The 27,545-nt window shown below is 42.6% G+C and overlaps 1 protein-coding gene across 5 annotated transcripts in view; it reads left to right on the forward strand.

Annotated features, from left to right (window-relative positions):
* The window catches only part of SLC10A7 (solute carrier family 10 member 7), a 227,014-nt gene that overhangs the window by 118,494 nt on the left and 80,975 nt on the right, over positions 1–27,545 (forward strand). The window lies entirely within an intron of this gene.

The raw sequence follows: 27,545 nt of genomic DNA on the forward strand, positions 1-27,545 counted from the left end.
ACCCCCCACCCCCAAGATAAAGCCTACTCTCCTATAATAAAGATGGAAAGGCTACCTGTGATTGTTTGTGTATACTTTGGGATTATGTTCAAAAGCAGACCTAGCCAACTCTGAAATTCCTTGGGGAGTATGGTGTTGCTACGTTGGAAGAAATTCCCAGTTGCCTGAAAACTTTTCAGCATTATTTGGGTTGGCAAATCATGTGCAGAGGGGCCCTGATTTTAAATGACTATTATTTAATGTACATCAAGCCATCTTTTACTTCTTACATCAGTCTTAACTTTATGAAAGTCAAAAGTAATGTTTAGGGAGGGGAAAATCATAAATATGATTCATAAATACTTAAAAACACAACAACAGAGCTCCTAGTTGAATAGAAGCCTCACTTAGAATTGTAGTTTATCTTTGAAAGAAAAACTTCTGGGATTGGGGTAAACTGGTTTTAGAAAAGAAATCAAATAGTATGGAATTTGGAAATCTAATTTGGCACACATTAGATTAATGCCCTGCAAAACCCTCAAGTCTGAATTTAGTTTGCAGTGTTTGACTTGATTCTTTTGTTTCTCTTTCCCTTTTTCCCTGTTGTTATTTATGTTTCAATCTCAGTGACTTTTCTTTTTATGGACTGAAACATTTGGCATTGAATTTCTAAAGGGGGCATATCCACTTACTTATTTTTTTAAAAAATGAACTTTTAAGGCTGTGGCCAGGAATTCGTATGTGTGAAATGACTTTATAATAAATGTAGATTTATATAATCCTGCAAATTTACCAATGTACATATATTTGCTTGCAAATGTGTAAGGATTTACAAATGTGTAAGGATTTACAAATCTACTTCATAAAGAACAAGGTTTGTGAAGGCCATTGTCATATATTTGTATCCAAATATGCTTTTATTTTTTTAAAAAAATGTACTGTAGCTGATTGAACTAAATTTGATTTTAGCTTCTACCATACCACTCTAATTCCTTCAAAAACATGTCAATATGCTGTTTATTCAAGGTGATGTCAGCAACAATTCCTCCTTTATTTAGAGTAATGCAATCTCAAACTATCAACCTTTCCTACATCCACAAGCTTTGGATTTTCATACCATAATGCGTGAAACAGTGATTTTTATTTAAAGCTATTAGTAGAATGTCCATCACTGAGGGGAAAGTTTGTATTTAAATGTGTTCTCTCCACTGGAGTAGGCCTTTCTGCCAGTACACTTCCTCTGAGTTACTTGGATTTAACTAGTTACCTCTTTAATTGAACTTAAGCATAATGATTCTCTTTTGTGGTCTAAGAATTGGACAACACCGAGTGCTTGATCTCAGGAGCAAACTATCAAATGATACCAGAGTCTAGTTATTTTATCAGTTCTCTTCAGAGAGAGATGTGCTCAAGCAACCTATTAGATAGTAGAGTTGGGCACCAGAAAGCAGGACTACTTTATTTAAATGTTTTTAATAAATGAGCAGTGAAATCAAATTCTTAAAGCCCCTGCTCTTTTTTTTTTTTTTTTTTTGCGGTGGATTTAAAAAAAATTATTATCTTTCTTTCTTTATTGGATAGAAACAGCCAGAAATTGAGAGGAAGGGAGAAATAGAAAGGAAGAGAGTCAGAGAGACACCTGCATCCCTGCTTCACCACTTGTGAAGCTTTAGCCCTGCAGATGGGGATGGGGCTTGAACTTGGGTCCTTATGCATTGTAACATGTGCACTCAACCAGGTGTACCACCATCCAGCCCTACTGAAATGCTTAGTATTGTAAGGATGGTGCCAGGAAAAAGTTTGTAGATTGTCCTGTAATGAGACCAATTAGCACAGACAAGAATGATCCGTGTCTTGAATTCAAAGTCAACTGACATTTTTTATGACTGCTACCTTCTTTCAAGTCCAGACGAATGTCGGGGATGGGTAACTATAAGTACATACTTGGGGCGGGGGAGGAAGAAGGACCTCAGAGGCTAGAAAATACATGGAAACATTGAATAAGCAAAATAACTGTGCATTGTACATGCTAGGACTGGTTTGGTTCTTCACGAAGGTGATGCTGTTTCAGTAAAGAACTTGTCTGACATTAATATGTGTGAGGAACAAGTGTGGTTAGCATCCAGACCTGTTTCACTCGCAGACTTCCCTGAGCACTGATTTGTGAAGCAAATGGTTTCATCAGTTACATGGATTCACTGAGAAGTTCTGGCGAGGGATTGGAGGGAGGCAAAATTTAATTTTTATTTTTAAGATAGAGACAATGGAGGGGTCAGGTGGTGGCGCACCTGGTTGAGCGCATGTGTTACAATGCACAAGGACCCAGGTTCAAGCTCCAGGTCCCCACCTGCAGGGGGAAAGCTTTGCAACTGGTGAAGCAAGGCTGCAGGTGTCTCTCTGTTTCTCTTCTTCTCTATCTTCCCCTGTCCTCTCAATTTCTGACTGTCTCTACCCAATAAGTGAATAAAGAAAATAAAAAGATAGAGACAATAGGGAGGGGGTGACATAGCATCAAAGCTTTCTTCAATGTATGGGGGCCCCAACTTACACCTGGGTTTCACACTTAAGGCAGCATGTGATCTAAGCAAGCTATTTCACTAGCTGAGGCAAAAGCTAACCAGATGGAAAAATCTGCCCTGAATGATGAGAATCTACTTTATTTTGGTTTATTTATTTAGTTTTTATTTACTGCACTGTGTATGTTTGGGCAGAGCCTGAATCTAGGGAGAGACACTAAATCATCATTACACCATATAGACAGTCCCTCGGTTCTGTTCTTGATTGTTTTCACGTGATGTCAGGGACTGAACCCAGGGGGAAAGCATGTGCTCTCCCTGGGTTTGGAGAGGTACGTCATGTGAGCTAAGATATAGAAGAATGTGATCTCATAGGTAAGAAAAGGGACTTAGAAGGAAGATGCACGGATCTTGGTTCTTCCATGTTTCTGTGTGACCATGTGGTAGGTTCATAATTACTGTGTGTGCAGTGACCGCTGTACTAAGGTGCTCACCCTCCAGTGGGCCCGAGTTATCTCACAGGTCTTTGTCTTGGTGTCCTCACATAACTGACCTCCTCTAAGTGTTTTTCTTTCTTCCTTTCTTTCTCTCTTTATTTTTTTTCTCTCTTTCTTTCTTTCCTTCCTTCCTTCCTCTCTCCCTCCCTTCCTTCCTTCCTCCATCCCTTCCTGTCTCTCTTTCTTTCTTTCTTTCCTTCCTTCCTTCCTCTCTCCCTCCCTCCCTCCCTTCCTTCCTTCCTCCATCCCTTCCTTTCTTTCTTTCTGGATTATGATTTAAAGTTTAACAGTTGTGCTCCTTGAACACATTTTTCATGAAAATGCCTCTAGCTACCTAGGTGGTCGTTAGCAGCTTGGTTGTATAGAAAAGGAGAAAACCAGGGATTGGGCGGTAGTGCAGCGGGTTAAGCACATGTGGCACAAAGTGCAAGGACCGGCATAAGGATCCTGGTTCGAGCCCCCGGCTCCCCACCTGCAGGGAGTTGCTTCACAGGTGGTGAAGCAGGTCTGCAGGTGTCTTTCTCTCCTCCTCTCTGTCTTCCCCTCCTCTCTCCATTTCTCTTTGTTCTATCCAACAACGAGCGACATCAACAACAATGATAATAACCACAACAAGGCTACAACAACAGGGGGAAAACAAAAGGGGGAAAATGGCCTCCAGGAGCAGTGGATTTGTGGTGCAGGCACTGAACCCCAGCAATAACGTTTTTTTTAACAAAGGAGAAAACCAGAATACAAGTATTTTTTTTTCTCAGATGCAGCACTGGTGGATAAAAGATTGGGTGAGGTGAGATGTTGATGTAAAGACCTTCTTCATCAGATTCTCATCCATGTTGAAACAGTGGGCTGTTGCTGTGGAGAAATTTGCTGATAATCTCACATGCCAGCAACTCAACTGCAAACCATTAAGTCCTCAATTAAAAAAAATAGAATGAAAAAAAAAAATCTTGGATTGCCCTTCCTAGCTTTTAGAGGCAAGGAAATTTACACTTGGCCTTCATACTAAGCCCAAGAAAAATCACACTTACTCTGGTAAGATTTCCCTGCTCAGTACAGAGTTCTACGGCTTGGTACCCATGCAGGGACTGGCTCTGCACAGTTCGTATTTAGGTTCTATTTCTCATGGATTTAACTGAGCATCACACAATGCTTAGTACTACACAGAGCCTTCCAGGACCAGCCGTTGGGTGGGGCAGGTGGTGATCTATTGAAGAGCATTTTCAGTTTGTCTTTTTATCCTTTTGGCCCAGAGCTTGCTGCAGGGTTGTGTGTACTAGTGATGTCATTAGAAATGAAATCCTGTAGTCCTGGCCTTGCGTTCTTTGTGGGGAGGGCGTCTCTGAACAACTGACTTTCAAGCAGAGATCTGAACAGTGCAGGAAATTGCCGAGTGGAGAGTACTTTGTAAGAGGGAACTTCATGTTCAAGGCCCCAAGGTGGGAGTACCGGTTGTGTTTGCAAAGAAGGGAAAGAAGGACATTGTGCCTGGAGCCGCCCCAATGAGGCAGAGGCTGGCTGAGATGAGGAGTGAGTTCATGCAAGATCCCCTAGGGTTTATTTTAATTTAATTTAATTTTATTTTATTCTGTTACCTCCAGTCACTGAGGCTCGGTGCCAGCACTATGAATCCGCTGCTCTGGGTGGTCATTTTTTCCTTTTATTTTTTTTTATTTGATAGGACAGAGAGAAATTGAAAAGGGGAAGACAGAAAGAGAGATTGAAAGATAGATACCTACAGACCTGCTTCACCACTTATGAAGCTTCCTCGATGCAGGTGTGGAGTGCAGGCTCCAACCGGGGTCCTTGTGCAGTTCCTTGTTCTTAGTACTTTGTGCACCTAACTGGGTGTGCCACTGCCTGGCTGCCCCCCTAGGATTTACTAGGGAGAATTTAGGGCTATCTTCTTAGGGCAGTGGGAGGAGTTTGCTAGATCTGAGTCTTGGAAGGACTGTTCTGGCTTTAGTGTTAAGAATCATTCAGAATCTCTTCTCAAGAAAAGGTCAGTTTCTTGGGTGTTGCCTTCAGAAACCATCTAGTTTCCCCAGGAAACCTGGGCTCGTGGGCATGTAAGCATGTTTTGTGCCTGTGTGTACCTACACAGAGAGATGTGTAAACACATAAACACATATGCACAGAAAGAAGGAAGCCCAATGTGTTCTTCCCTTCCCTTCCCTTCCCTTCCCTTCCCTTCCCTTCCCTTCCCTTCCCTTCCCTTCCCTTCCCTTCCCTTCCCTTCCCTTCCCTTCCCTTCCCTTCCCTTCCCTTCCCTTCCCTTCCCTTCTCTTCCTTTCCCTTCCCTTCCCTTCCCTTCCCTTCCCTTCCCTTCCCTTCCCTTCCCTTCCCTTCCCTTCCCTTCCCTTCCCTTCCCTTCCCTTCCCTTCCCTTCCCTTCCCTTCCTTCTCCTCCCCTCCCCTCCCCTCCCCTCCCCTCCCCTTCCCTTCCCTTCCCTTCCCTTCCCTTCCTTCTCCTCCCCTCCCCTTCCCTTCCCTTCCTTCTCCTCCCCTCCCCTCCCCTCCCCTCCCCTCCCCTCCCCTTCCCTTCCCTTCCCTTCCCTTCCCTCTCCACCTTAATGTCTACCAAGTGATGACATAGGCATTTAAGAGCAGAGAAAGAGAAGCCATCGCATGTTTGCCAACCCCTCAAATCTTGAAACTGAAAGGATTCATCTTGAGGATTATGCTTCATGTGAGATCCCGAACATACTGTGGACAATGTACTGATTTTATTATCACATAGACCAAAATTCCAGACAGTGGGGGAGATGCCAGAGACCCCTGCATCGCTCTGAGCACAGCAGTTGTGTGTCTCCTCGGGACAGATCACACAGAGCGCCCCTGAACTCCCTTTGCAGAGACGTCAGAGGTCCACCCTGACAAGAGTCCCCCAAGACTCTGAATTATTAATGCCTGGGAATCTGCGGGGTTCAGCAGATATGCTCGGTGTTATTGATGGCTGCAAACTTTCTCCCTTTGATTCCTGAGACACATAATGAAATCGGGAGTCCCTCAAATAACTGCAGTTCCCGCTTAGGCTAATTTTGCAGGGACCAGTGGGCTTTAGCCTTAATACACATAAACACGATTTTTCTCTGTCCCAGCAGATTGCAGGCGAGACAGGGGGAGAGTGAATTGGCACTAATTTATGAACCTTTCCAGCCTTCCTCGTGCTCTGCACCCTGTGAGGGCTTGCTGCTCTAATTACACTTACCTCACATAATGAGGACTTCCAATGACAATTACTGATTAGAGAGTGGGATGTTTGGGGATCTTCAAGGAGATGTATTGACTTAGCAGGAGAGAAGACTTCACCTGCCTTTTGTGTTGCTCCGTCCATCACAATCGACCAGCTGACCCACGACTGACTCTGTGAAACCCATCGCCACGGCCCCAAGTACCTGAGTGCCCTCTGAACACGAGGCTGGAGGAGTCTTCTCTATCTCCACTCAAATTAGGTCAGAGAGCTGAGCAATTTTGTTGGCTTTTAGCAATCTTTTTATTTTACACTTTTTTTCCTCTCCCTTGGAGCTGGTTGAAAAGACAGTTTTCTTTTGAGTAACAAGAACAACTCCTAGTCCAGACCGCTCTTCTTAGAGACATTGATCTGCACAGCTACAAATGGATAGCTGACACCGTTTGCCTCTTAACACATCTGCAGTGTTCTGATTTGGGCAGGGGATCACTTTAAAGCACCGCACAAGCCATACTTACAGGTATAGGCCATGGTAATAAAGACAAGCATTAGAGAGAATGCTAATTGACGCACAAAATGCACTTCTATGACCTAGCTGGCCTTTCTTGAGCAAAGCAAGCGTGTTTTTTCTTGTAAGTCAAGAGGGCTTATTAAGCGTCTGTCATCTTTTCATAAACAATTATAAATTGCCCGTTGCACACCAGCATTTAACTAGCAAGATGACTGTGCCCTTTTAAGCTTCAGCATTGGGCTGTCTCTGTCATGAAAAGAAATTGAGGTCGGTTCATTTGTTGCCTTTTCTCTTTCAAGTTACTCTGGGCATAGTTCGTCCAACAACGGCTCTTGCTCTTAGCTCGTCTGCCGCTACAACCACTCACTTCCACTTTTTGCATTTTGAATTTCCTGCTTGTGGAATCTGAATCTAGAATTCAAAGCAAGAACATTTGTGCAGTGTGGGCAGGTTTAAGCTCAGTCTATTTAAGTCACTCAGCATAGAAAAAGGAAGAGGACATAGCTCTGGTTTTCTGGGCCCCTCCTGCTCAGGACTTGCCTCCTCAGTTCCAGGGCTCTGAGTAAAGTAACTATCTTGTATTTATTCTGATCCTTCCCCACTGGCTCGCAATGCCAAGCACACTTCAGGCCCTTAATAACTATCAGCGGGAGTCGGGCGGTAGCGCAGTGGGTTAAGCGCATGTGGCGCAAAGCGCAAGGGACCAGCGTAAGGATCCCGGTTCGAGCCCCCGGCTCCCCACCTGCAGGGGAGTCGCTTCACAGGCGGTGAAGCAGGTCTGCAGGTGTCTGTCTTTCTCTCCCCCTCTCTGTCTTCCCCTCCTCTCTCCATTTCTCTCTGTCCTATCCAACAATGATGGCATCAATAACAACAACAATAATAACTACAACAATAGAAAAACAACAAGGGCAACAAAAAGGGAAAATAAATATTAAAAAAAAAAATAAATAACTATCAGCTTTTAGTAATGCTGCAATCAGTAACTGAAACCATAAAACACCGTGATTGCCTTTTGTCAATTTCACTGCTGTTTCTTATGGCCCCGTATGTTCTAACCAGCCATATATTCACTTATACATCTAGTGAAGACATACATTTGTTGATGGGCTATTCTGGCTGAGGTATAAAGTGAGTAAAAATATTCTTTCCAATAGCACTATCTAGAATGCCTTCAACAGATTTTACTGTTGAAAAATCAACCCCCAGATAGCCTTTAGTAATGCCATGCACTAGCCCACTTCTCATTATCATAATCTCTGAAAAACGACCAAGTCCCCATAGGCTTCATTCAGCTAACACTTACTGAGCATTTATTAAAACTGGTGACTGTGGCAAGCACTCAGGGAGAAGAGTCATCTGCGCTTTGTGTAGCCAAGCCTCAAAGGATCTTAGAAGGCAGGTCAGTGATTTGCCTCAGAGGTAGAAGGAAAACCCTCCAGTCCTCCTGTCTCAGAATCTATAGCTCTCTCTTATTCAGCAGTCACCCTCCCCACCTCCTAGTCTCCTGGAAGCAAAGCTTCCTTGGCCTTGAAGACTCTGAGGCTGGACCTGTGAAACTAAGTTCTCTGGAGTGCTAGCCTACATCTCCTCTTAGCACTACTTCCTCCTTTTAAGAGTACTTGTAGGTGAGGAGGGTATCTAGGCCTAAGTAGAAACTATTTCATTAGGTTCTTCATGGTGTCTTTTTAGGTCTTTCTACTTGCTTCATTTATTGACTCACTGCAGACTATTGTATACTTTTGCTTTCAGGTATATATGTTGCCCTAATTTACGGATACATGTGAACATATGTCCTATCTCATGAGACTTGGTCTATATCTAGGTTTTGGGACTTTCTTAGGAAGTGAACCACCCAAAACGGAATTAAGGAGTCCTATGAGAAAGAAAAGGTCTCAACCAAGTAATGAGGCTGAAGGATTGACATTCCACACCTACTATCTCTAGATGCAATCTGAAGTGAAGCATACCGAGGTGGTACTCATTGCATTGATTAGGTTGGGATCAGCAGATGCAGTATCAGTTGGTATGAATTGAGAGAAGCATGCAGGACAGTGAGCCCCACTCTAGAGGTTCCAGGACTGTGGGAAATACGGGCTTTATAGAGGAAGCGGGAGGTTCCTGCTGTCTTAGAGTTAGCCCATGTTCAGCAGGAAAGCAATTACAGAAGCCAGACCTTCCAGCTTTTGCATCCCATAATGACCCTGGGTCTATGCTCCCAGAGGGATAAAGAATAGAAAAGCTATCAGGGGAGGGGATGGGATATGGAGTTCTGGTGGTGGGAATTATGTGGAATTGTACCCCTCTTATTCTATGGTCTTGTCAATGTTTCCATTTTATAAATTAAAAAACAAAACAAAACACCTCGAGACCAGTATGCTGAAACTTAAAAAAAAAAAAAGGAAGAAAAAAAAAAAGAATACTTATCGGTCTCCTTGAAGTCATCTGTCTCCATGGCCACATCTTGAAGGAATCATGTTAACTGAGTTAAGTCAGAAAGAAGTCAGAATACTGGATGGTCTCACTTGTAGCTGAAACTCAAGAAGCAAGGACAGAAAGGAAAAGCACAAAGTAAAACTTGGATTGGATTTGGGACTCTAGAGAGGGGGAGGTGGTAGCTGGTTGGAGGGAGCTTTGGCACCCTGCTGTGTGATGGTAGGAAAGAACCTAAGGGTGGAGATGCAGACGCCTACCTTGGGGAGATGAGAAATTGCACCCCTTGCCTAATAAAATGATACATATACTTAATTTCTCTCTCTTTTTTTTAAATTACTGCTCAGATCTAAAGCACAGCAGTGGTTTGTGAAAACCTGCATTTAACTCAGGGAAGTATGGAACTTGACAAACATTGTTCTGTGCACCAATGTCTTTACTTTTTTTTTTTTTCCTCCTGGAAGGAAAGTCAGTCATATACTTGTTATGAGTCTTTGAGAGAGCTGAAATGTCAACAATATACAGCCTGGTTCTTCCAGGCTGCAGAAATCTGGTGGTGGGGGGTGGAGGGTAGGTAGCATAATGGTTATGCAAACAGTCTCTCATGTCTGAGGCTCCAGAGTCCCACTTCAATCCCCTGCACCACCATAAACTAGAGCTAACCAGTGCTCTGGTAAAAATAAATAAACAAATAAATATAAACATCCATACACATTAAAAAGGAAAAGAAAAAAATCTGGTCAACCAAAGAAACGTGGTCAACCAGAGAGGTTGCACACAGACCTGTGAGGATGGAGCCCGGACCAGACCCTCTGTGTGCTTACAAAGGGTCCCGATCTGAGCTGGTGGCCTCATATTTTTTTTCCCAAGGCAATAAAATGTGTTTGATAGAGGAGCCACAGATGCCCATTTGAGGGGTGTTGGTGGAATTGCCAGATATAAAAGCAGGACACAAGTTACTTTGCTCATCACCAGAACCCTTCAAAGAAAAAGCAGCTCCCTAGTTTTCCTTTGTTTCAAACATGTGCCTCTCTCAGTAATGCTGCTGTTCTGTAGAAATCAGAATGTTCAAGTTTGCCAAATCAGTCTCTCAGAGATCATGATGTCAGTTTTTGTATGTGGCAGAAAGCATTTCTTTAGTGGCCACACATCAAACCTAAGTTGCTTGTTTTGTTTTAAGTAAATAGCATCAGCACTGAATTCATACATGCCCAAGCGGGAACAGACAACCAATTTTAAGCAAGTATTTAGGGCCTGGGAGGTAGTGCACAGGAATTACATGAGAAAGATTCAAGAGTGAATTTCCAGCACCACAGGTAGCTAGAACTGAGCAACATTCTGGTTTAAAGAAAGGGGGCGGGGCGGTTTCCAAACATTTTATCGAATTCTTACTATAGGTCAAGTGAGCATTGCAAGCAGAGAGTAAGACAAAGCTCGTAAGCCAGCATCCTAGCTGTGTATGTGTGACCTTGGATTTGTCACTTAATCTCACTCTACTTGCATGTCCTCTTGCCAAACGATGATAACAATGTCTACCTTATAAAACTCTGTATTTTTTTGTTTTTTTTTTACAGCTAGAGACGGGTGGAGAAGCAGAGAGTAAGTGAAAGGTACCACAGCATGTAAACATCATCCTTCAGTACATTAGGGGCTGGGCATGAACCTGGGTTCCACACAGGGCAAACAAAGCTGTGTGAGTGAACTATTTCACCAGTCCCTGCATGAGAATTAAATAAGGCAGTGTATGAGGGGTTGGGTAATGGCACACCTGGTTGAGCACACATGTTATAATGTGCAAGGGCACAGGTTTGAGCCCCCAGTCCCCACCTGCAGGGGGAAAGCTTTGCAAGTGGTGAAGCAGTGTTTCAGGTGTCTCCCTCTCACTCCCTCTCTATTTCCCCTTTCTTCTCAACTTTTGACTCTCTCTATCACATAAATATAATACAGTTTAAAAAAAACTGCCCAGTCATGATTAAAAGAGAGATCAGAGAGATATCTCACTAAGTAGGGCACTTACCTTGCCATGCTCGAGGCCCAGGTTTGAACTCTTGCCCCACACAGTGTATCTGTAGCTGAGTGAAAAAGTGACGTAGAGCAACAAAATCAGGAGAACCAGCCTTTATGAGAGAGAGAGAGAGAGAGAGTAGAAAATAGCTCTTATTTTATCACTAGTAGAATCACTACTGGAAGTTATTGAAAGTTACTGAAGTAGGGTTGACAGCTTCCCAATTTTTTTGCCTATGTTCTACCTGGTGATTTGCTCACTGATTGTACAGAGGTTGGCTATGCATGTCTGTCTGAGCTGCTGCGTGACTTGTACGTGGTAGACAGGCTACTGTTGGACATTGCCCTCCTCCACGGCTCATGGACCTTTAGGGGATGTGAGACAGATGCCTGGGGAACTCTGATGCCAAGGAGAAAGCAGTAAGTGGCCTCAGAGAGGCCCTGATAACAGAAGGGAAAACTGAGAAGGGAACCTTATAGATTCAAGGACATTTGAGATGGGCACCTCGTTGTGCTTTCACATGGTAGAGACAAGAGCAAGAGAGTTTGAGATACCTGGTATCTCTCCCTCTATCTATAAGACACCAGCCGTATAGATTAGGACCGTACCCTCAGGGCCTCATTTAATCCTAATTAATGTCTAAAAGCCCTATCGCAAATGCTGTCACATACAGTGTTCAGAGGGATATTTTTAGTGCAGGACCTGGCTCAAAATAACCATATGTCAACACTGTGGGCAATACTATTAGTGTAGAACCATGCAGACCGCCTGTCGCAGTGTTTCCTACCCCCTTCTGGACTCTAGATTGTCAGCACAACCTCACAAGTGGATCAAGAACTCTCACTGCCATGGCGTGATGAGAGGACAGAGCCCCAAGCAGAAAAGGAATGAGGGCAACTTCAGTTCAGAGGCCAGTGCAAAAGCCAGAGCAGAGTCACGCTAGGGCTTGCTGGTGTGCAGGAGGTTCAGAGGGGCCAAGGAAAGTTCCAAGAACACTGGGCAGCCTGGTCCCTCCTCTTTCCTTCCACCACACTGAGATAATTCTGTCTTGAGGTATCCTGGGCTCATAATAAAGGAGGATTTCATAAGGCAAAGCCACGTTTCTTATCTGTGCAAAAACAGACGCTATCAAGAGGGCAGCTGGGATATTAGGTGACAATCAAGTAAGTGATTTGCAATGAGTGATGCAATTCTAAACACATCAGAAATATTTTTCATCTCTGGGTTTTGACGTGTGCTTTTCTGGAAGGAGGTACCGCTATGTATGAAGCCTGCTCCTTACCTTGGAACACTTGCTTCCAATGGGTGTCCTTTGTGCCGGCTTTTTGTAAAGTGATTTCTTTAAATTAGTGGTGCTGTGTTAATTCCTAAAACATTGAATTCCCTGCCACTCATATGTCATCGAAGAGCACAATTCAATGTCAATTTTTGAAATATATACATCTGGCCATTTATTGCAACCCAGCCTGTGACTTCTTGTAAGCTGGCTCATCGAATGCCTGTGCTGGGTTAGTCCTCTACTTAGCACTAAGGGGGAGGTCAGTGAAAACAGCCCCATGCTCCTGACCCCAGGCCCTTGCCCCATGGAACAGTCATGAGAATAAGTAATTGCAGTGTTCTATAAGTGCTGTGATAGCTTCTTCTTCTAGCGTTTGCCCTTCTTCCGTAGCCAGTCAACAGCGTCAGGTTGAGCCTGATGTAAAGTTTCGAGACCTCCTTTGAATCTGGAGAGGTGGCAGTTGTTGACTATGTGGGTCATAGTCTGTCTGGAGCCGCAGGGGCAGTTCGGGTCGTCTCTGGCTCCCCAGCGATGGAACATAGTGGCGCACCGGCCATGGCCTGTTCGATAGCGATGGAGGAGGGCCCAATCATAACGTGCTAGGTCAAAGCCGGGTGGACGCTTGCAGGGGTCTGTGATGAGGTAAACCCTGTGATCACACAAAAGACCAAATGACTGGTCAAAAATACAACACCATCCTGGGACAAATCTAGCTCTTTTCTCTGCCAAAGTATCTGGAACTCTCTTAACCATTTGCTGGTTTTCTTATACAATGTTGCTGACTTGTACTGTGTGTGTAGCCTCACTGTCATAAAATGGATCAGCCCCTACATACATATATATATATATATATATATATATATATATATATATATATTCTTTTTTGTTTGTTTGTTTTCTGTGACAAGATGAAAAGTAAACAGAGTTTGCAACAAAGCCTTTTGTTGGTTTAGAGATTTTCTTTATCCCTTGAATCCAGAGAGAGAGAGAGAGAGAGAGTGTGTCTTTTCTGATGATGGGGGCATTATTTTCTCTCCATTTAGAAATCACTGTTTTCTGTGGCATCTTCTGTAAATTGTTGATCCCACATGCTCTGAAAATCAACAAATGTCTCCTTTTACAGATTTCAGACTGGAGGGCTGAGCAGTCTTCCTATGACAAGTAGAGAGAGCTGAGCTGGCATAGACAAAGGTATAAATGCTGTCTAGGTGATTGATAATCTGCTCATCTGTCTCAGGGGCTAGCTTCTGGCAAGAGCTTTCTAAGGCTGGTTTTAAGAACAATTGCCTAGGGCTGTCTTGAGCTGTGTGTGTGGGTAGAAACAGAACTCAATCCTTGGGGGGTGGGTGTGCATGTAGGGGCCTGGGGGGGGGAGAAGGCCCCAGAAGACATATGACTTCTGCTTCTCTTTGTCTGATGAAAGCATGGCATTGACAGAGTGCACAGTGGCTGCTAGCCAATCTTGCTTGTCTCTGGTGAAGCTTTTTCTTCAGTGGGGTAGAGGGATTCAGATTGTGAAGTCTATTTGGGATGAGTTATCTGCAATCTCTCTCTATCCCCAGAGAGGGGCACGATGACTAATTGACGCATCCCACAACAGTAATTGAGACAGATTGAAAGGGGAAATGAATGATTAACCTTGAGTCCGCTCCTGGTGCTGGGCCTGGCAGTGTTAGAGGAGACCCCAGAGTGGGGTTGGGGAGGTGAGGCCCGAGGAGCTCATAGTCACAGAAGTCTACATAGTTTCTCAAATTAGATTTCAGACAAGTCGGTTTCTGCCCACAACTTGGGTTTCAGATACTTGTTGCTGCTGCTTCCCACCATGTCATTCATTAAGGAAGCCTGTTAACAATGACCGAAAAGCGAGGCAAATTCGCTCAGAGGCAAATGTGATCCAATTCATCTCGGAACCCTTTAGCAATAAAATTCAGCATCCTTTATGTGGAGGGTGGTCACAAGATATTTGCTGAGTTGAAATGAAGCATATAATGTGGATTGAATGACTTTAAAACTGGCAAGAAGCATAGATTGCTTCCTCACTCTGAGGCACATATGCAGTTACACAGCAAACATTTGCTTAGTATGACTCACCCAGTGAACTCTGAACTGCATATAGTTTGACAGGAGCTGAGGATTTTGTTCAAGTTATCAGGAATCTTGTATCTCTCAGCTAGGAGTCATATTTTTCTGATTCAGTTCTCGAGGGTGGGATGGTTTGAAAATTCTCAGTGAGAGAGTCCAGTCTCTAGTTGCTGTGTCCTTTGGAAGGAATGCATAGCATAGACATAGATTGCTTTAGAACCAACTGCTTAATGTCTAGTATTAACATTGCCCATTCAAGTGTTTTGCCCCTGAGAACTTTTCAAATTTATTATTATTTTTTAAATCTCTGAAGATGCTTACTTCTCTGACCTTTTAGTTATTCAGACCCTTTCACAGGGAAACAAATGAGGTAGAATCATTGTTTTATTTTTTTCCAGGTTAACCAGGCCCTGATATACATTTATTCTACCAGCCATGGCAATAACAATATGCAAGTAACCGGTAGCTTTTTTTTTTAATGCTAAGAAAAGCCTTAGATTTTATTCTAAAGATGAAAGTGTCTCAGTGGAGCATCTTGAGTGACAGACATATGGTCAGTCTGTGGGGGGCGGGGAGCTGGGGAGTGTCCAAGTTACTTTTTTCTTTTTCTTGAGAGTCTTATTTTTCAAAGGCTTGTTTATGCTGATGGTCTTTCTGAGGCTTCTGATAAATCTGCATCAGCAAAAGAGATTACATTCATCAACGAAACCCCAAGCTGAAGCTGCGAATTCAGGTACTGCATACATTCAAGCAAAGGTCACTTTTGACAGGAGCGTGGAGAAAACAACTGTCAAGGAAAATGCAGTCCTCTGTGGAGTTGTGGGGAGTCATGATGCTCTTTTGCATAGAAAAAAATAGATTTCAGAAAACTGTGACTTTTATGACCAGCCAACATATTACAAAGACTCATAAGGACTATTTAAGCTTTGAACCAGTCAAGAGCTGAACAAATGCCATCCTGATGTTTTTGTGAGCTAGAAGGGAGAGTGAAAGTAATCTGGGCAGCAGGCCTCAGTCTGCAGTTCTGCTGAACAGTTCCGACCTTCTCCACAGGAAGAGGACATTGAGGTCAGAAGTTGGGTCAGAGCCTTTTAATAGTGAGCCTCCTTGATGCCTCTGGGCTCAGGGCAATAACCTGAGAGGCTTTGTTGGAGGGTCTGGAAAAGGGACTCTGATGGGGGCTCAGGTGGCCCACTGGACTGTACTAATACTCAATTGTGGGGAGCAGATTATCTGCTTTTGCAGATGACCTGATCGCCTGTCACCAGCTTTCTGCTGGGCTTTCAGTTGCCAGGGATGGTCAAATTGAAATGCCGGAAGTTAGGCACAGTGGACTTCGGTGCAAACCCATTACAAAACCAAATATAAATCAGTCAACAGGCACTGCTTTGTGAAATGACTTTAGGGCTCCTTAGCATGGACATTTTCTCCATCCTAATCTGTATTCTCTAGAGTTGACTAAACCCTGTTTATTTTACTCACATCTCCTTGGGAGCTTTAGACTAGAAAATAGATGTATCCTGAAATCCTAGCAAAATGGAAATGGAATCACTCAAACGCCTTCCTCCCCCATTCTCTATAATGCAGTGACTTTACAAAGTAATTTAACTTCTCTGAGATTCCATGCAGTCATTCTAGTCTGGACTGGCCTTGGGCCCTGCCCCCCCCCCCCCACGCATATTGTGCCCTTCAAGGCAGAAGAATGATGGGTTCTCTCCAAGAGTCACAGTTGCTGTAGATTAAGAAATAGGCTGAACTGTGAAGGCCAGGTTCTTTTTGTCATTCTTCAGTATCTTTTTCAATATTGTGAGAAAGGGACACAGTGGGATAAAACTAGGGAGAATGAACTGTTAATGTTGTTTTAGCCAGATCTTTTCATTCATTTATATATATATATTTATTTATTTATTTTTACTAGGAGGGTGAGAAGAGAATGGGGGAGAGGGAGAGGGAAGAGAGGTGAGGGGAAGACAGAGGGAATGAATGGGAGAGGGAGAGGGTGAATGGGGAGACTGGGGGGCAGGGAAAGACAGAATGTGTACCAGAGAATCACTTTGGCACATAAATTGCTGGGGATCAGACTTGGGATCTCGTGATTTTAAATCCAAAGCACTGACCACTGTGCCACCTCCAGAGCCATAGTCAGACCTTTGCTATGGGTAAACAAGTGGTCCTCCCTTAGAATCTGTTGATAAGAAAGAGGATTTTAGTGTTCGTTTCTGGCATAGAAAGCATTCTCTCATGCTTACTTGCTAAATGGCAGACTTTTAAACCCAGTTTTTGTTCTTGTCACTTCATCATGCCTCACTCCCACGGCACTTCTCCCAAGGCTGTGCCCTGTGTCTCACCAGTCCTGGCACAGAGGCTGGAGGGTAGAGCAAGCAGTGATTAGCAGCAGTGAACATTTGCTTTCAACTCCACCTTCACTTCTCATTGAAAGAATAATACTTTGGGGCTGGTAGTGGCACACCTGCCTGAGCGCACATATTACAATGCACAAGGACCCAGGTTCAAGCCCCTGGTTCCCACCTGCAGGGGTGAAAGCTTTGCGAGTGCTGAAGCAGGGCTGCAGGTGTCTCTCTGTCTCTATCTCCCCCTTCCCCGTCAATTTCTGACTGTCTCTAGCCAATGAATAAGTAAAGATAATTAAAAAAGCAAATAATAATATTTCAAGAACTTGACTTTATAATAGTGTACTTCCTAACAATTCTGGAATATACCAGCATGAATTTAGAGCTTTGTTGACAATGGGAATATTTTATTAATCAACATGTATTAATGCTATGCCTATTCTGTTTTAGGCACTTGAAATAATTAAGACTAATTCAATAACTTTCTTAGGTCTTGGCTCTTATGGAGTTTATCACCTATAAGGAAGAGATAGGCAGCTAAAAAAATAAATATAGAGGGGACAGAACATAATAAAGGCTATTTACCAAACTCTCAAGTAATATCAGATTCAGAGGTAACTGAAAGTTTTTCCAATAAGATTAGATAGGAGTCAAGGATGCCTACTCGCACCAATTTTATTCAGTAGAATGCCAGAAGCAATAGTCAAGACAACTGAACAAGGGAAAAAAAAAACCCAGAAAATGCATCCAAATTAGGAAAAAAAAAAAAAAAAAGAAAGAAAGAAAGAAAGAAAAGGAGGAGGAGGAGAAGGAGAAATAAAACTCACAATTTACAAATGAAATAATATTTCACATAGAAAAGTCCTAAAGACTCCACTGAAGCAAGTTTGATAAAATTTCTGGTTACAAAATCAATGTATAAAGTTGATTACATTTTTCAATGCTGAGAACAAACTATTAGAAAGAGAAACTTAGAAGATCATCTCAGTTGTAATTATATCAAAAAAGAATAAAATACCGGGAGTCTGGCGGTAACGCAGTGGGTTAAGCACAGATGGCGCAAAGTACAAGGACTAGCATAAGGATCCCAGTTTGAGCCCCCAGATCCCCACTTGCAGGCGAGTCACTTCACAAGCGGTGAAGCAGCAGGTCTGCAGGTGCCTATCTTTCTCTCCCCCTCTGCTTTCCCCTCTTCTCTCCATGTTTCTGTCTTATCCAACAACGACAACATCAATGACAATAACAATAATAACTATAGCAATAAAACAAGAAGGGCAAAAAAGGGAATAAATAAATATTTTAAAAATCTTTAAAAAGAAAAAGAATAAAATACCTAGGAATAAATTTAACCAAGCAGATGAAAGGCCTATATACTGAAAACTCTAAGACACTAAATAAACAAATCAAAGATACAAATACATTAAAAGATATCCCATGTTCATGGACTGGGATATTTACTTTATTGTTTAAATGTTCGTTTTACCCAAGGCAATCTATATCAGAAATTGTAATCCCTATAAAATTTCTAATAGCATTCGTCATGAAAATCGATAACCAGTTGCAGAATCTGTATGAAATTACTCACAAAAACCCTAAAAAGGAAGCATGAGAAAGAAGAAGGAACCTGGAGACACTGTGTTTCCTGCAATTCAAAGATCTAGCAATGAGAACACCATCATCCTGGCATAAAGACACAGGTCAGTGGAACAGAATAGAGAGCCCAGGACACACCTGTGTACAACCAATCCCTTCAGTTCTGACAAAAGGAGGCAATTCTGTTTAGTACAGGAAGTGTAGATTCTGCAGTGTACCACACACGCAAATGAACTCATGACACATTAAAGGCTTGAACGTAAGACCTGAAACCATAGAACTTAGAAGAAACCTAAGCAGTGAGCTCCTTGACATCAAAGAGGTGGGTTTTTGGATCAGACGCTGAAAACAAAGGCAACAAAATCACAAATACGCAAGTGAGGACTTTATGAAATTAAAAGACATCTGAACAACACGGAAAACCAACAAAATGAAAAAGGCATATACTAAATGGGGGAAGTACTGCAAATCATATTTAGCAAAGAGTTAATATTCAATACTTTTAAAATACCCATTTAACTGTGTAGCAGAAAGTCAAGGCCACTAAAAAGCAGGTAGTTTTCAAGATGTTCTTGTGACATTCTCTTGTAAGATCCCTGCACCTCCCTCTTCTCTGTTGTTGTCCTAATTGCTCTAGAAAGCCCAGCTTCAACTCTGCCCTTTCTCTGCTCCCTTCTCCTTTAGACCAAATGGATTCTTGACTTTGGATACAAGGTATTTTTTGATATGCACTTCTTCCACCTCTTCAGGTTAAGGAGGAAAGCAAACTGAAATAGTAACCATCTACCATGGGCATGCTGCAAAATGAATAATACTCTATGCTATTTGAGAGTCATGTCAAGTTAATGAAGGCGGATGTCCTTTCCACGAGTCCCCCCAACATGTGGCGAAGACTTACTTATATGCTGGGGCTCAGTGCAGGCACTACAAATCCACCACTCCCTGCCACCATTTTTTTTTCTTTCTATTTTGTTTTGATAGGACAAAAAGAAACTGAGAGGAGAGGAGGAGGTAGAAAGGGAGACAGAAAAAGATAGACACCTGCAGACCTGTTGCACCACTTGTAAAACACCCCTGCTGTAGGAGGGGAGTGTGTGTGTGTGTGTGGGGGGGGGGGCTTGAACCCAGATCCTTGTGCTCTACATGCCCCCACAAGCTTTTTTTTTTTGCCATGTTAGTTGTTCTGCCTTTTGAACCTGTTCCTGTTATGTCATGACATGTCATGCTGGAAGATAATGAATTGTTAATTCACAGAAGGCAAGTGTGTTCTATCCATCTTTAAAACTCTTGCCCTATAAAGTCATTGGCTATATACTATTTGCTCTGTAAGTGTTTAATAAATGGATATTGAAGCTCTTCCAGTAAACTAAGTCTGGGAGATTCTTTTTTGGGGAGTTCTTATAGTGGGAAGTACACAATTGGTAACAGTTGGTAACTATGATTACTTACTTACTCCTTCTTTAAAGGGTGCAGACTGTCTGACAAGCCACCTGGAGAATGCCATACCAACCTGGCAGGGTGCTTATATGTTCTCACTCTCAGCCATTATCAGGTTCAGTGAATTAATTTGCCCATGATTTCCCTCTTTATGGTAACAATGTGAAAAAAACAAACAAGAAATTAGAAAAGATCGGGCATGTAAGGAGAATGTTTTAAAATAAATGTTTTCTCTCCAAAGGCATTTCTTCTCCCATGACAGGCACCTCTGAGCTGAGAGGTGGGGTGGAAGGAAGAAGGCTCAATACTGGTATTTGTGGTATTTGCTTTGCACACTTGAGAGTCTGCTCTTTCTCTCTGTGTCCTGCAGTTTTAATGTGCAGACACTCTGACTTGACCTTAAGTTCCTCACCAATCTGCTTGGGGGACTCCCTTTAGGAATATAAGCTGGTACAGCCTTGCACGAGCTCCTTTCAATCAATAGCATGGTGGAGACATGATCCGAATAGGCAGCCCGATAAGAAATAAAAGCTTATGTGTTGATACAAATGGAGCGATAAATGGCCTGGTTTCTAGCCAAGGACTTTGAAGGGGAAATCGTGGAGGGGAAAGATGATCCGATGTGAATGTATAGTCGCTTATGGTTATTATTATTTCCTTGGAGTGATTTTTTTTTTTTCACTTAGGTCTAGAAGAAAATGGCCAAGCTGTCTGACGTCTAAGTGGAATGATTTTGGGAATAAGCTTCTTTAGAGGATGCATTTTGTCACTGTGAGCCTCCAGTGGAAAATGGTGTTAATTTGACTGACTAGAAGTATTAACCAGATTAGATCAGATAACTGCCAGCAGTGATTCTCTACCAGGCCCTGTGACTTTATTTTAATTGTTTTTTTTTTTTTTTTTGCTTTTGGGTTTCTATGATTTTCTTTGTGTGTGTATGTATTTATATATATTCTAACACATTTTTTAAATGGGTGAAGAAAGTAGTTTTGCAAATTCTTTTTGGTATTTTTGCCTTGTTTAAATGGTGGCTGTGACTCTTTTTCTTCATGGTTCCAGCTTCTTGATTTTCAGACCCAGCACTGCTGACCAAGCAGTTTTGGGTACCCGCTAGCGGCATTCTTGTCTATATCAGCAGTCCATACAATTAAGCTGTATGCTTAGCAATACCAGTCAGTGTTTCACAAATATTTGAAAGTCTGAACTGAATATGATTGATTGCTGTAACATATGTTAATATTAGGAGTCCTTGGCTATGATATAGAATAAGTCATGCACTATAATAGCAGAGATGATTCCTCTATTTGCACTAATTTTATGTTTTGTTGCCCTTGTTGTTTTATTGTTGTAGTTAGGATTGTTATTGTTATTGATGTCGTCTTTGTTGGATAGGACAGAGAGAAATGGAGAGAGGAGGGAAAGAGGGGGGGGGAGAAAAATAGACACCTGCAGACCTGCTTCACCACCTGTGAAGCGACTCCCCTGCAGGTGGGGAGCTGGGGGCTCAAACCAGGATCCTTACGCTGGTCCTTGCGCTTTGCTCCACCTGAGCTTAACCCGCTGCACTACCGCTGACTCCCTCATTTTATGTTTTATTAGTAGTCAGACATTAGGGATAAGCCTCATGTGTTGACTGGAAGGTCCTCCCATTCATCATACAGATCACAAACAAATGTTCATAGAAACATCATTTGAGATGGTAGAATGAACCTGTCAGTATAACTGGCAAAGACATATACAGAAAAGGAGAGACTTATCTCCCTGACCAGTTTTCTTCTCTACTTGCCTGCATAACTGGTGTTTAGAAATGAAGCTTTAACTACATTTGTCCAAAAGATTCATAATAATGTTCACCATCATTTTCTGAACACTTGCTGAATGTCAAGCCCTGTGCAGTGCATTAGCCTGTATACATTTACTGAATCTTTCTTGTAAATCTAAGGTATGTAGGCACTGTGGTTATTCCCCTACAGCCAAGGAAACTGAGGTCCAGAGAACTGAGAGAATAAGTGTAGGTTCACAGAGATAGCAAGTGTGAGAGCAGGATTTGAACTCCACGTGGCTGCCCTCTAGAGTCTTCAGACTCAGGTCCTCCTTCTGGTGATATTAATTATGAGTAGTGTAAGCCAAAGTCAAGGTTGGGCTACTAAGTAGCAGGATAAATGCCACTGACAGATATTCACGAAAAAGCAACGAGTAACACAATCTGGGCTTCTTTCTGGTAACTTTTCATTATGCACTTAAGTCTGAGACGCCAAGGAAAAGCTCCACAGCCCTAGAATGCCACTTGTTACCCATGAAAGTAATTTTGCAGACTGCAGTCTCTCTTCTCCCAAGGGGTGCTGGATACTGGGAGGACTTCTCATTCACAATTGTTTTGAATGCTTACATTTTCGGGACATTTTTTCATTCATGGAATTCCTCCTCAGAAATTGAATTTACACTTGATAAAACAGTTACACAACGCCTACTTAGTAGCTAGAGAATTTAGTCAAGATAGAAAAAAGGGGTACAAGCCACCCTTTATGGTCTCTCACTCAGTCTTCTTTAAAGTGCTGGGATGGATAATTGATCATTCATTTTTTGCAATTAAGTCAGTGCAGGGTTACTACCAATGAAAAAGTAATAACTTACTGATTTAATGTCAAGACCAACAGAGAGTTACTTTCACTTTGTCGGTTGTCAACAGTTTCAGAGACTTGGGGCCAGTTCTGGGAAGTAAAGCTCCCTGTAATGCTGCCATTGGCAGGACATTTGTACCATCAACCTTCAAACTCTTTTGCAGCTGTCAACACCTGGCCACTTCCTGGAGCCAGATTCCCTCATGCTCTGTGCTACCTGTAGCTTGCCTTCGGGAGCTCAGCTGTGACTGAAAGGGCTGATTTCTCTTCTTGCACCAGGGCTTTCCACTAGTGTTAGATCCTGCTTAGGGTCCACCATTTTTTTTTTGAAAAAGCAGGTGCCATCTCTGATGTCTTGGTGATGCTGACCTGAGGGGCTCCAGAGAAATGCTGGCCACCTTGGAAAATGTTGAATGAGAAAGGAGGCCAGAAGTTCTCCTCATGAACAGCAGAACTGTGCCTGCCTGGATGGATACTCTAGAGCTTTCCAAAAATTGGGCCAAGTTCTTAACGCCAAGCAGAAGGTCAGATTTTTTTTTTTTTTTTTACTGGAGTACTGTTCAGCTCTGGTGCAGGGAATGTTGAACCTAAGACTTTGGAGCCAGCCTCAGGCATGAGAGTCATTTTGCATAATCATTATGCTATCTACCCCCCTGCCCAGGGTCTGGAGTTTAGAGGGCTTGACTATGTTTCATTGTCTTTTGTGACTTGTCTAGATTCTTCCATCAAGGAAGGTGTAGTTATGTTTTGTGTTGTGTTATTGACGTTTTGTGTTGCTGTTGTTGCTGCTGGGGCTTCACTGCTGCAGGTGGATTTTTTTCAGACAAAGAGATGGAGAGAAAGACCCTATGACCCCCAAAGCTTCCTTCAGTGCTGTGGGAGCCTAACTTGAACCTCAGTTGTGTCCATGACCAAGCAAACACATTATTCATGGGAGCTATCTTGTCCACCTATTTTTTGTTTTGTTTTCAATGTTGATCGGCATGATGCCATTTTGGACATATTTGTGAATTAGACACAACTGATAATGTAGGCTGGACAGAAGAGTTTGAAGAACTAGGAAATACAGAGAACTATGAATGTTGAATTCAAGCCAGAAATTGCTTTTTTAATTTGAATATTCTTTTTTTTATTAGTGATTTAATAGTGATCAACAAGATTGTGAAGTAAGAGGGGTTTGATTCCACACAGTTCCCACCACCAGAGCTCTGTATCCCATGCCCTCCATTGGAAGCTTCTCCATTCTTTATCCCTCTGGGAGTAGGGACCAAAGATCTTTATGGAGCACAGAAGGTGGGAGGTCTGACATGGGCATTGGCAGGTGGATCCATACCCCCGGCCTGTTTCTATCTTTCCCTAGTGGGGAAGGGCTCTGGGGTGGTGAGGTTCCAGGACACATTGGTGAGGTTGTCTGCCCAGGGAAGTCAGGTTGACATCATGGTACCATCTGCAACTTGGTGGCTAAAAAGTATTTAGATATAAAGCAGAACAAATTGCTTAATAATCAGGAGCATAAAGGTAAGAATATAGCAGGTGAGATTTGGGGTCTTTATGTTAGAAGAAGCTAGGAAGTCTATTTTAGGTCTATTCCAAGGGGCCCACAACTTTACTAATTTTTATCTGAGCCTGACAGCTAATATGCAGGTGGTATAAAGGTATTGTCTGGGTAGATGGTGTCAGAGTTGGAATTGAGAGTAGAAAGCTGGGTCGGGGAAAAGAGTAGCTCCCAAATATGGGGAAAGTATATAAATACTGTTACCAGTAAACCCCATCGAGAAATTTCTTATTTTAATAGAAGTAGCACTGCATTAAAGCATTCTAAGAGTTTCAGCTTTGCATCATTGAAATTCAACATGCCTATCTTCTTTGTCCTGATTTACACCTACCCCCTTCCCTTCTACTGAGCACTTAGTCGGCCTTATAGCTTATTAAGGTCCATCTCTTTGTTTTCTCTATATATCCCATATGAGTGAAATAATTAGGTGTTTGTTCAAACAATGAGTTCTTTAGCCAGCTACTACCACCCACATAGCAGAGTGAAGAAGAACCTTTCTTTCACTGCAGCTCTGGCATTTTGATTTTCAATGTTTATTTTTTAAATTTTTACTTTTAAAATGGAAACACTGACAAGACCATAGGATAAGAAGTGTACAGTTCCCACCACCAGAACTCCATATCCCACCATCTCCCCTGATAGCTTTCCAATTCTTTAACCCTCTAGGAATATGGACTATTTCTGTACTTTATTTCTCTCAAAAACTATAAATACTAATACATTCTGCTTAAGAAATGCTTAATGTTTTATTAAAGGGTATATCTCTTAATATACTACCTTAATATATAGCACAGGACATTTGGGGACTGGTTGGTAGTGCACCAGATATGGCACCCGTTGCAATGCTGAAGGAGCATTAATTACTGAAGAGGACACAGGGATGATAACTTGTCCATATCCTCACAGCTGACAGGAAATACAGCCAAAGTTAAAACAGACCTGCCAAACTCCAAAATTCTAGGGCCCAAAACTTTGCTGCTTCTGAATAAAACTGCTGAAGGCTGAAAAACACTGGCGATTCATGTTAAAATCTGTGAGTAGAACTCTCAACTATTGACAGCTCGGCAGCCCCTCTTTCTTTACCACTCAGGTGTAATTATTTTGAAGTGTTGCCCATCAGTATTAAGAAAGGTCTGATTACTAGGCTTCTAAGCCCAAATTTAATATGATGGTGTAACTTACAACTCTATAAACTCTTAATTTTTCTTAAGTTTTTGTTTTCTGCCAAGGTTTCGGAGTCTTTACACCTGTGCAGTTCTGCTGCTTCTGAACCCCCTTTCTCATGCATTTCAGATAGAGTTAGGGAGAGACAAAGAGGGAGAAACACCACAGCTCTTAGGCTTCCCCCAATGCCATCATACTCCCATGTCTTTGGGTCTTGAATGGAGGCCATATGCATGGCAAGGAGCATGACTTAACCTGCGGAGCTCTCTCTAGGTATCCAGGTTTCAGTGTTTGTTATTATCATTTATTTGATGAGACTGAGAAGCCAAAACACAACTGCTGTCCATGTAGTACAGGGAATCAAACTAGGAGCCTCATTGACTCAGCTCTGGCTTATTATTGTGAGGGATTGAACCTGGGACTTTGGAGCCTCTGGAATGAGAGTCTCTTTGCATAACCATTATGCTATCTTCCCCCACCCAAGCCTTTCTATTCTTACTCTTTTTTTTTTTTTTTGCCTCCAGGCTTATCACTGGGGCTCGATGCCTGCACTATGAATCCACTGCTCCTGGAGGCCATTTTTCCCATTTTGTTGCCCTTGTTGTTATTGCTGTTGTTGTTGTTGGATAGGACAGAGAGAAATCGAGAAAGGAGAGAAAGATAGACACTTGCAGACCTGCTTCACTGCTTTTGAAGCAACCCTCCTGCAGGTGGGGAGCTGGGGGCTCGAACCAGGATCTTTACACCAGTCCTTGAGCTTTGCGCCATGTGCACTTAACCCACTATGCCACTGCCCAGCCCCCATGACTCTTAAGCTACAATAATGTGATCTTCATATACAATAACAAGAATTAGAATTACAGATTCTTTTTTTTTTTTAAATTGTCTTTATTTATTTGATAGAAGCAGCTGGAAATTGAGAGGAAGGGGAATATAGAGAGGGGGAGAGACACCTACAGCACTGCATCATCACTGTGAAGCTTCCTCCCTGCAAGTGGGGACCAGGGGCTTGAACCTGGGTCCTCGTGTATGTGTGCTCAACCAGTTGAGTCACCACCAGGCTGGAAGCTACAGGTTCTAACTGTGCGTTTGCTCAGTAGTGTATTTCCTGACTTCAGTTTCCTCCTAGGATTGTCATGCTCAGAGGGCCCACCTCACTGAATCCATGGCAATTAAAATACAGTTTAAAAAGGAAACGGAAAATGTGGAAAAGGCACCCGCTGGGCATTGGGGTCTCCCCCCCCCCTTAAACTATGTACTTGTCAGAATCTTGGGAAAGTAAGTAGGAATTAGAGAGATAATCCTCTTTGTGCGTTTGCTCTGGCAGCCCCATTTTAATTGGCTCCATCCAAACAGTTCTTCCAAAGCCTTCCAAATCCATTCTTCCAACTGCCCTACAAAATACAGCTTTGACTTAGCTTGAAATAAATAGTGAACCTTTGACCTACCTATAAAAAAAAATATTTGGCTGGCAATGCATTCTCTTTTCTTTTTTTTTTTTAGGCTGTAATCTTTCAATCTACCAAACTATAAAAGGTTAACTGTTGCATTTGCTTTTAAGAATTTCCAGAGCTGGTAAAATAGCTCCCTTGGAGTGTGTGCTTTGGCATTGCATGACCTAGCTTTGAGCTCTGTCCCCAAGCTTTGGCGCTGTTGTCTCTGTCTCTCTCTCTCTTTTTAAATTTTTAAATTTATTTTTCTCTTTTGTTGCCCTTGTTTATCATCATCGTTGTTGTTGTTATTGTTATTGGATAGGACAGAAAGAAATCGAGAGGGGGAGAGAAAGACAGTCACCTGCAGACTTGCTTCACCACTTGTGAAGCGACCCTTCCTGCCGGTGGGGAGTTGGGGGGTTTGAACTAGGATCCCTACTCCGGTCCTTGAGCTTCACACCATGTGCACTTAGCCTGGTGCACTACAGCCCAGCCATACTCCCCCCCCCCCCTTTAAGATAGATGTGATAGAGAGACAGAGACCAGGAGCCAGGTCTGCAGGTGTCTGTCTCTCCTCTTCTGTCTTCTCCTCCTCTCTCAATTTCTCTCTGTCCTATCCAACAACAACAGCAGCAATGGCAACAATAAACACAACAACAAGGGCAATAGTAAGGGCAACAAAATGAAGAATGGCCTCCAGGAGCAATGGATTTGTAGTGAAGGCACCAAGCCCCAACGATAACCCTGGAGGCAAAAAGAAAAAAAAATTTCAAAAAGAGAAATGGATTTGTTTCCATAGCAGTAGCAGTAGTTGTTGTAATAATAGTAGTATAAATAGTGACATCAGAGTATTACTGAGTTTTCTCTGGATCATACACCTCCCTAATACTTTATAGTAACTCA

The sequence above is a fragment of the Erinaceus europaeus genome, chromosome 19, assembly GCF_950295315.1.
Source record: "Erinaceus europaeus chromosome 19, mEriEur2.1, whole genome shotgun sequence".
Taxonomy (NCBI): Eukaryota; Metazoa; Chordata; class Mammalia; order Eulipotyphla; family Erinaceidae; genus Erinaceus; species Erinaceus europaeus.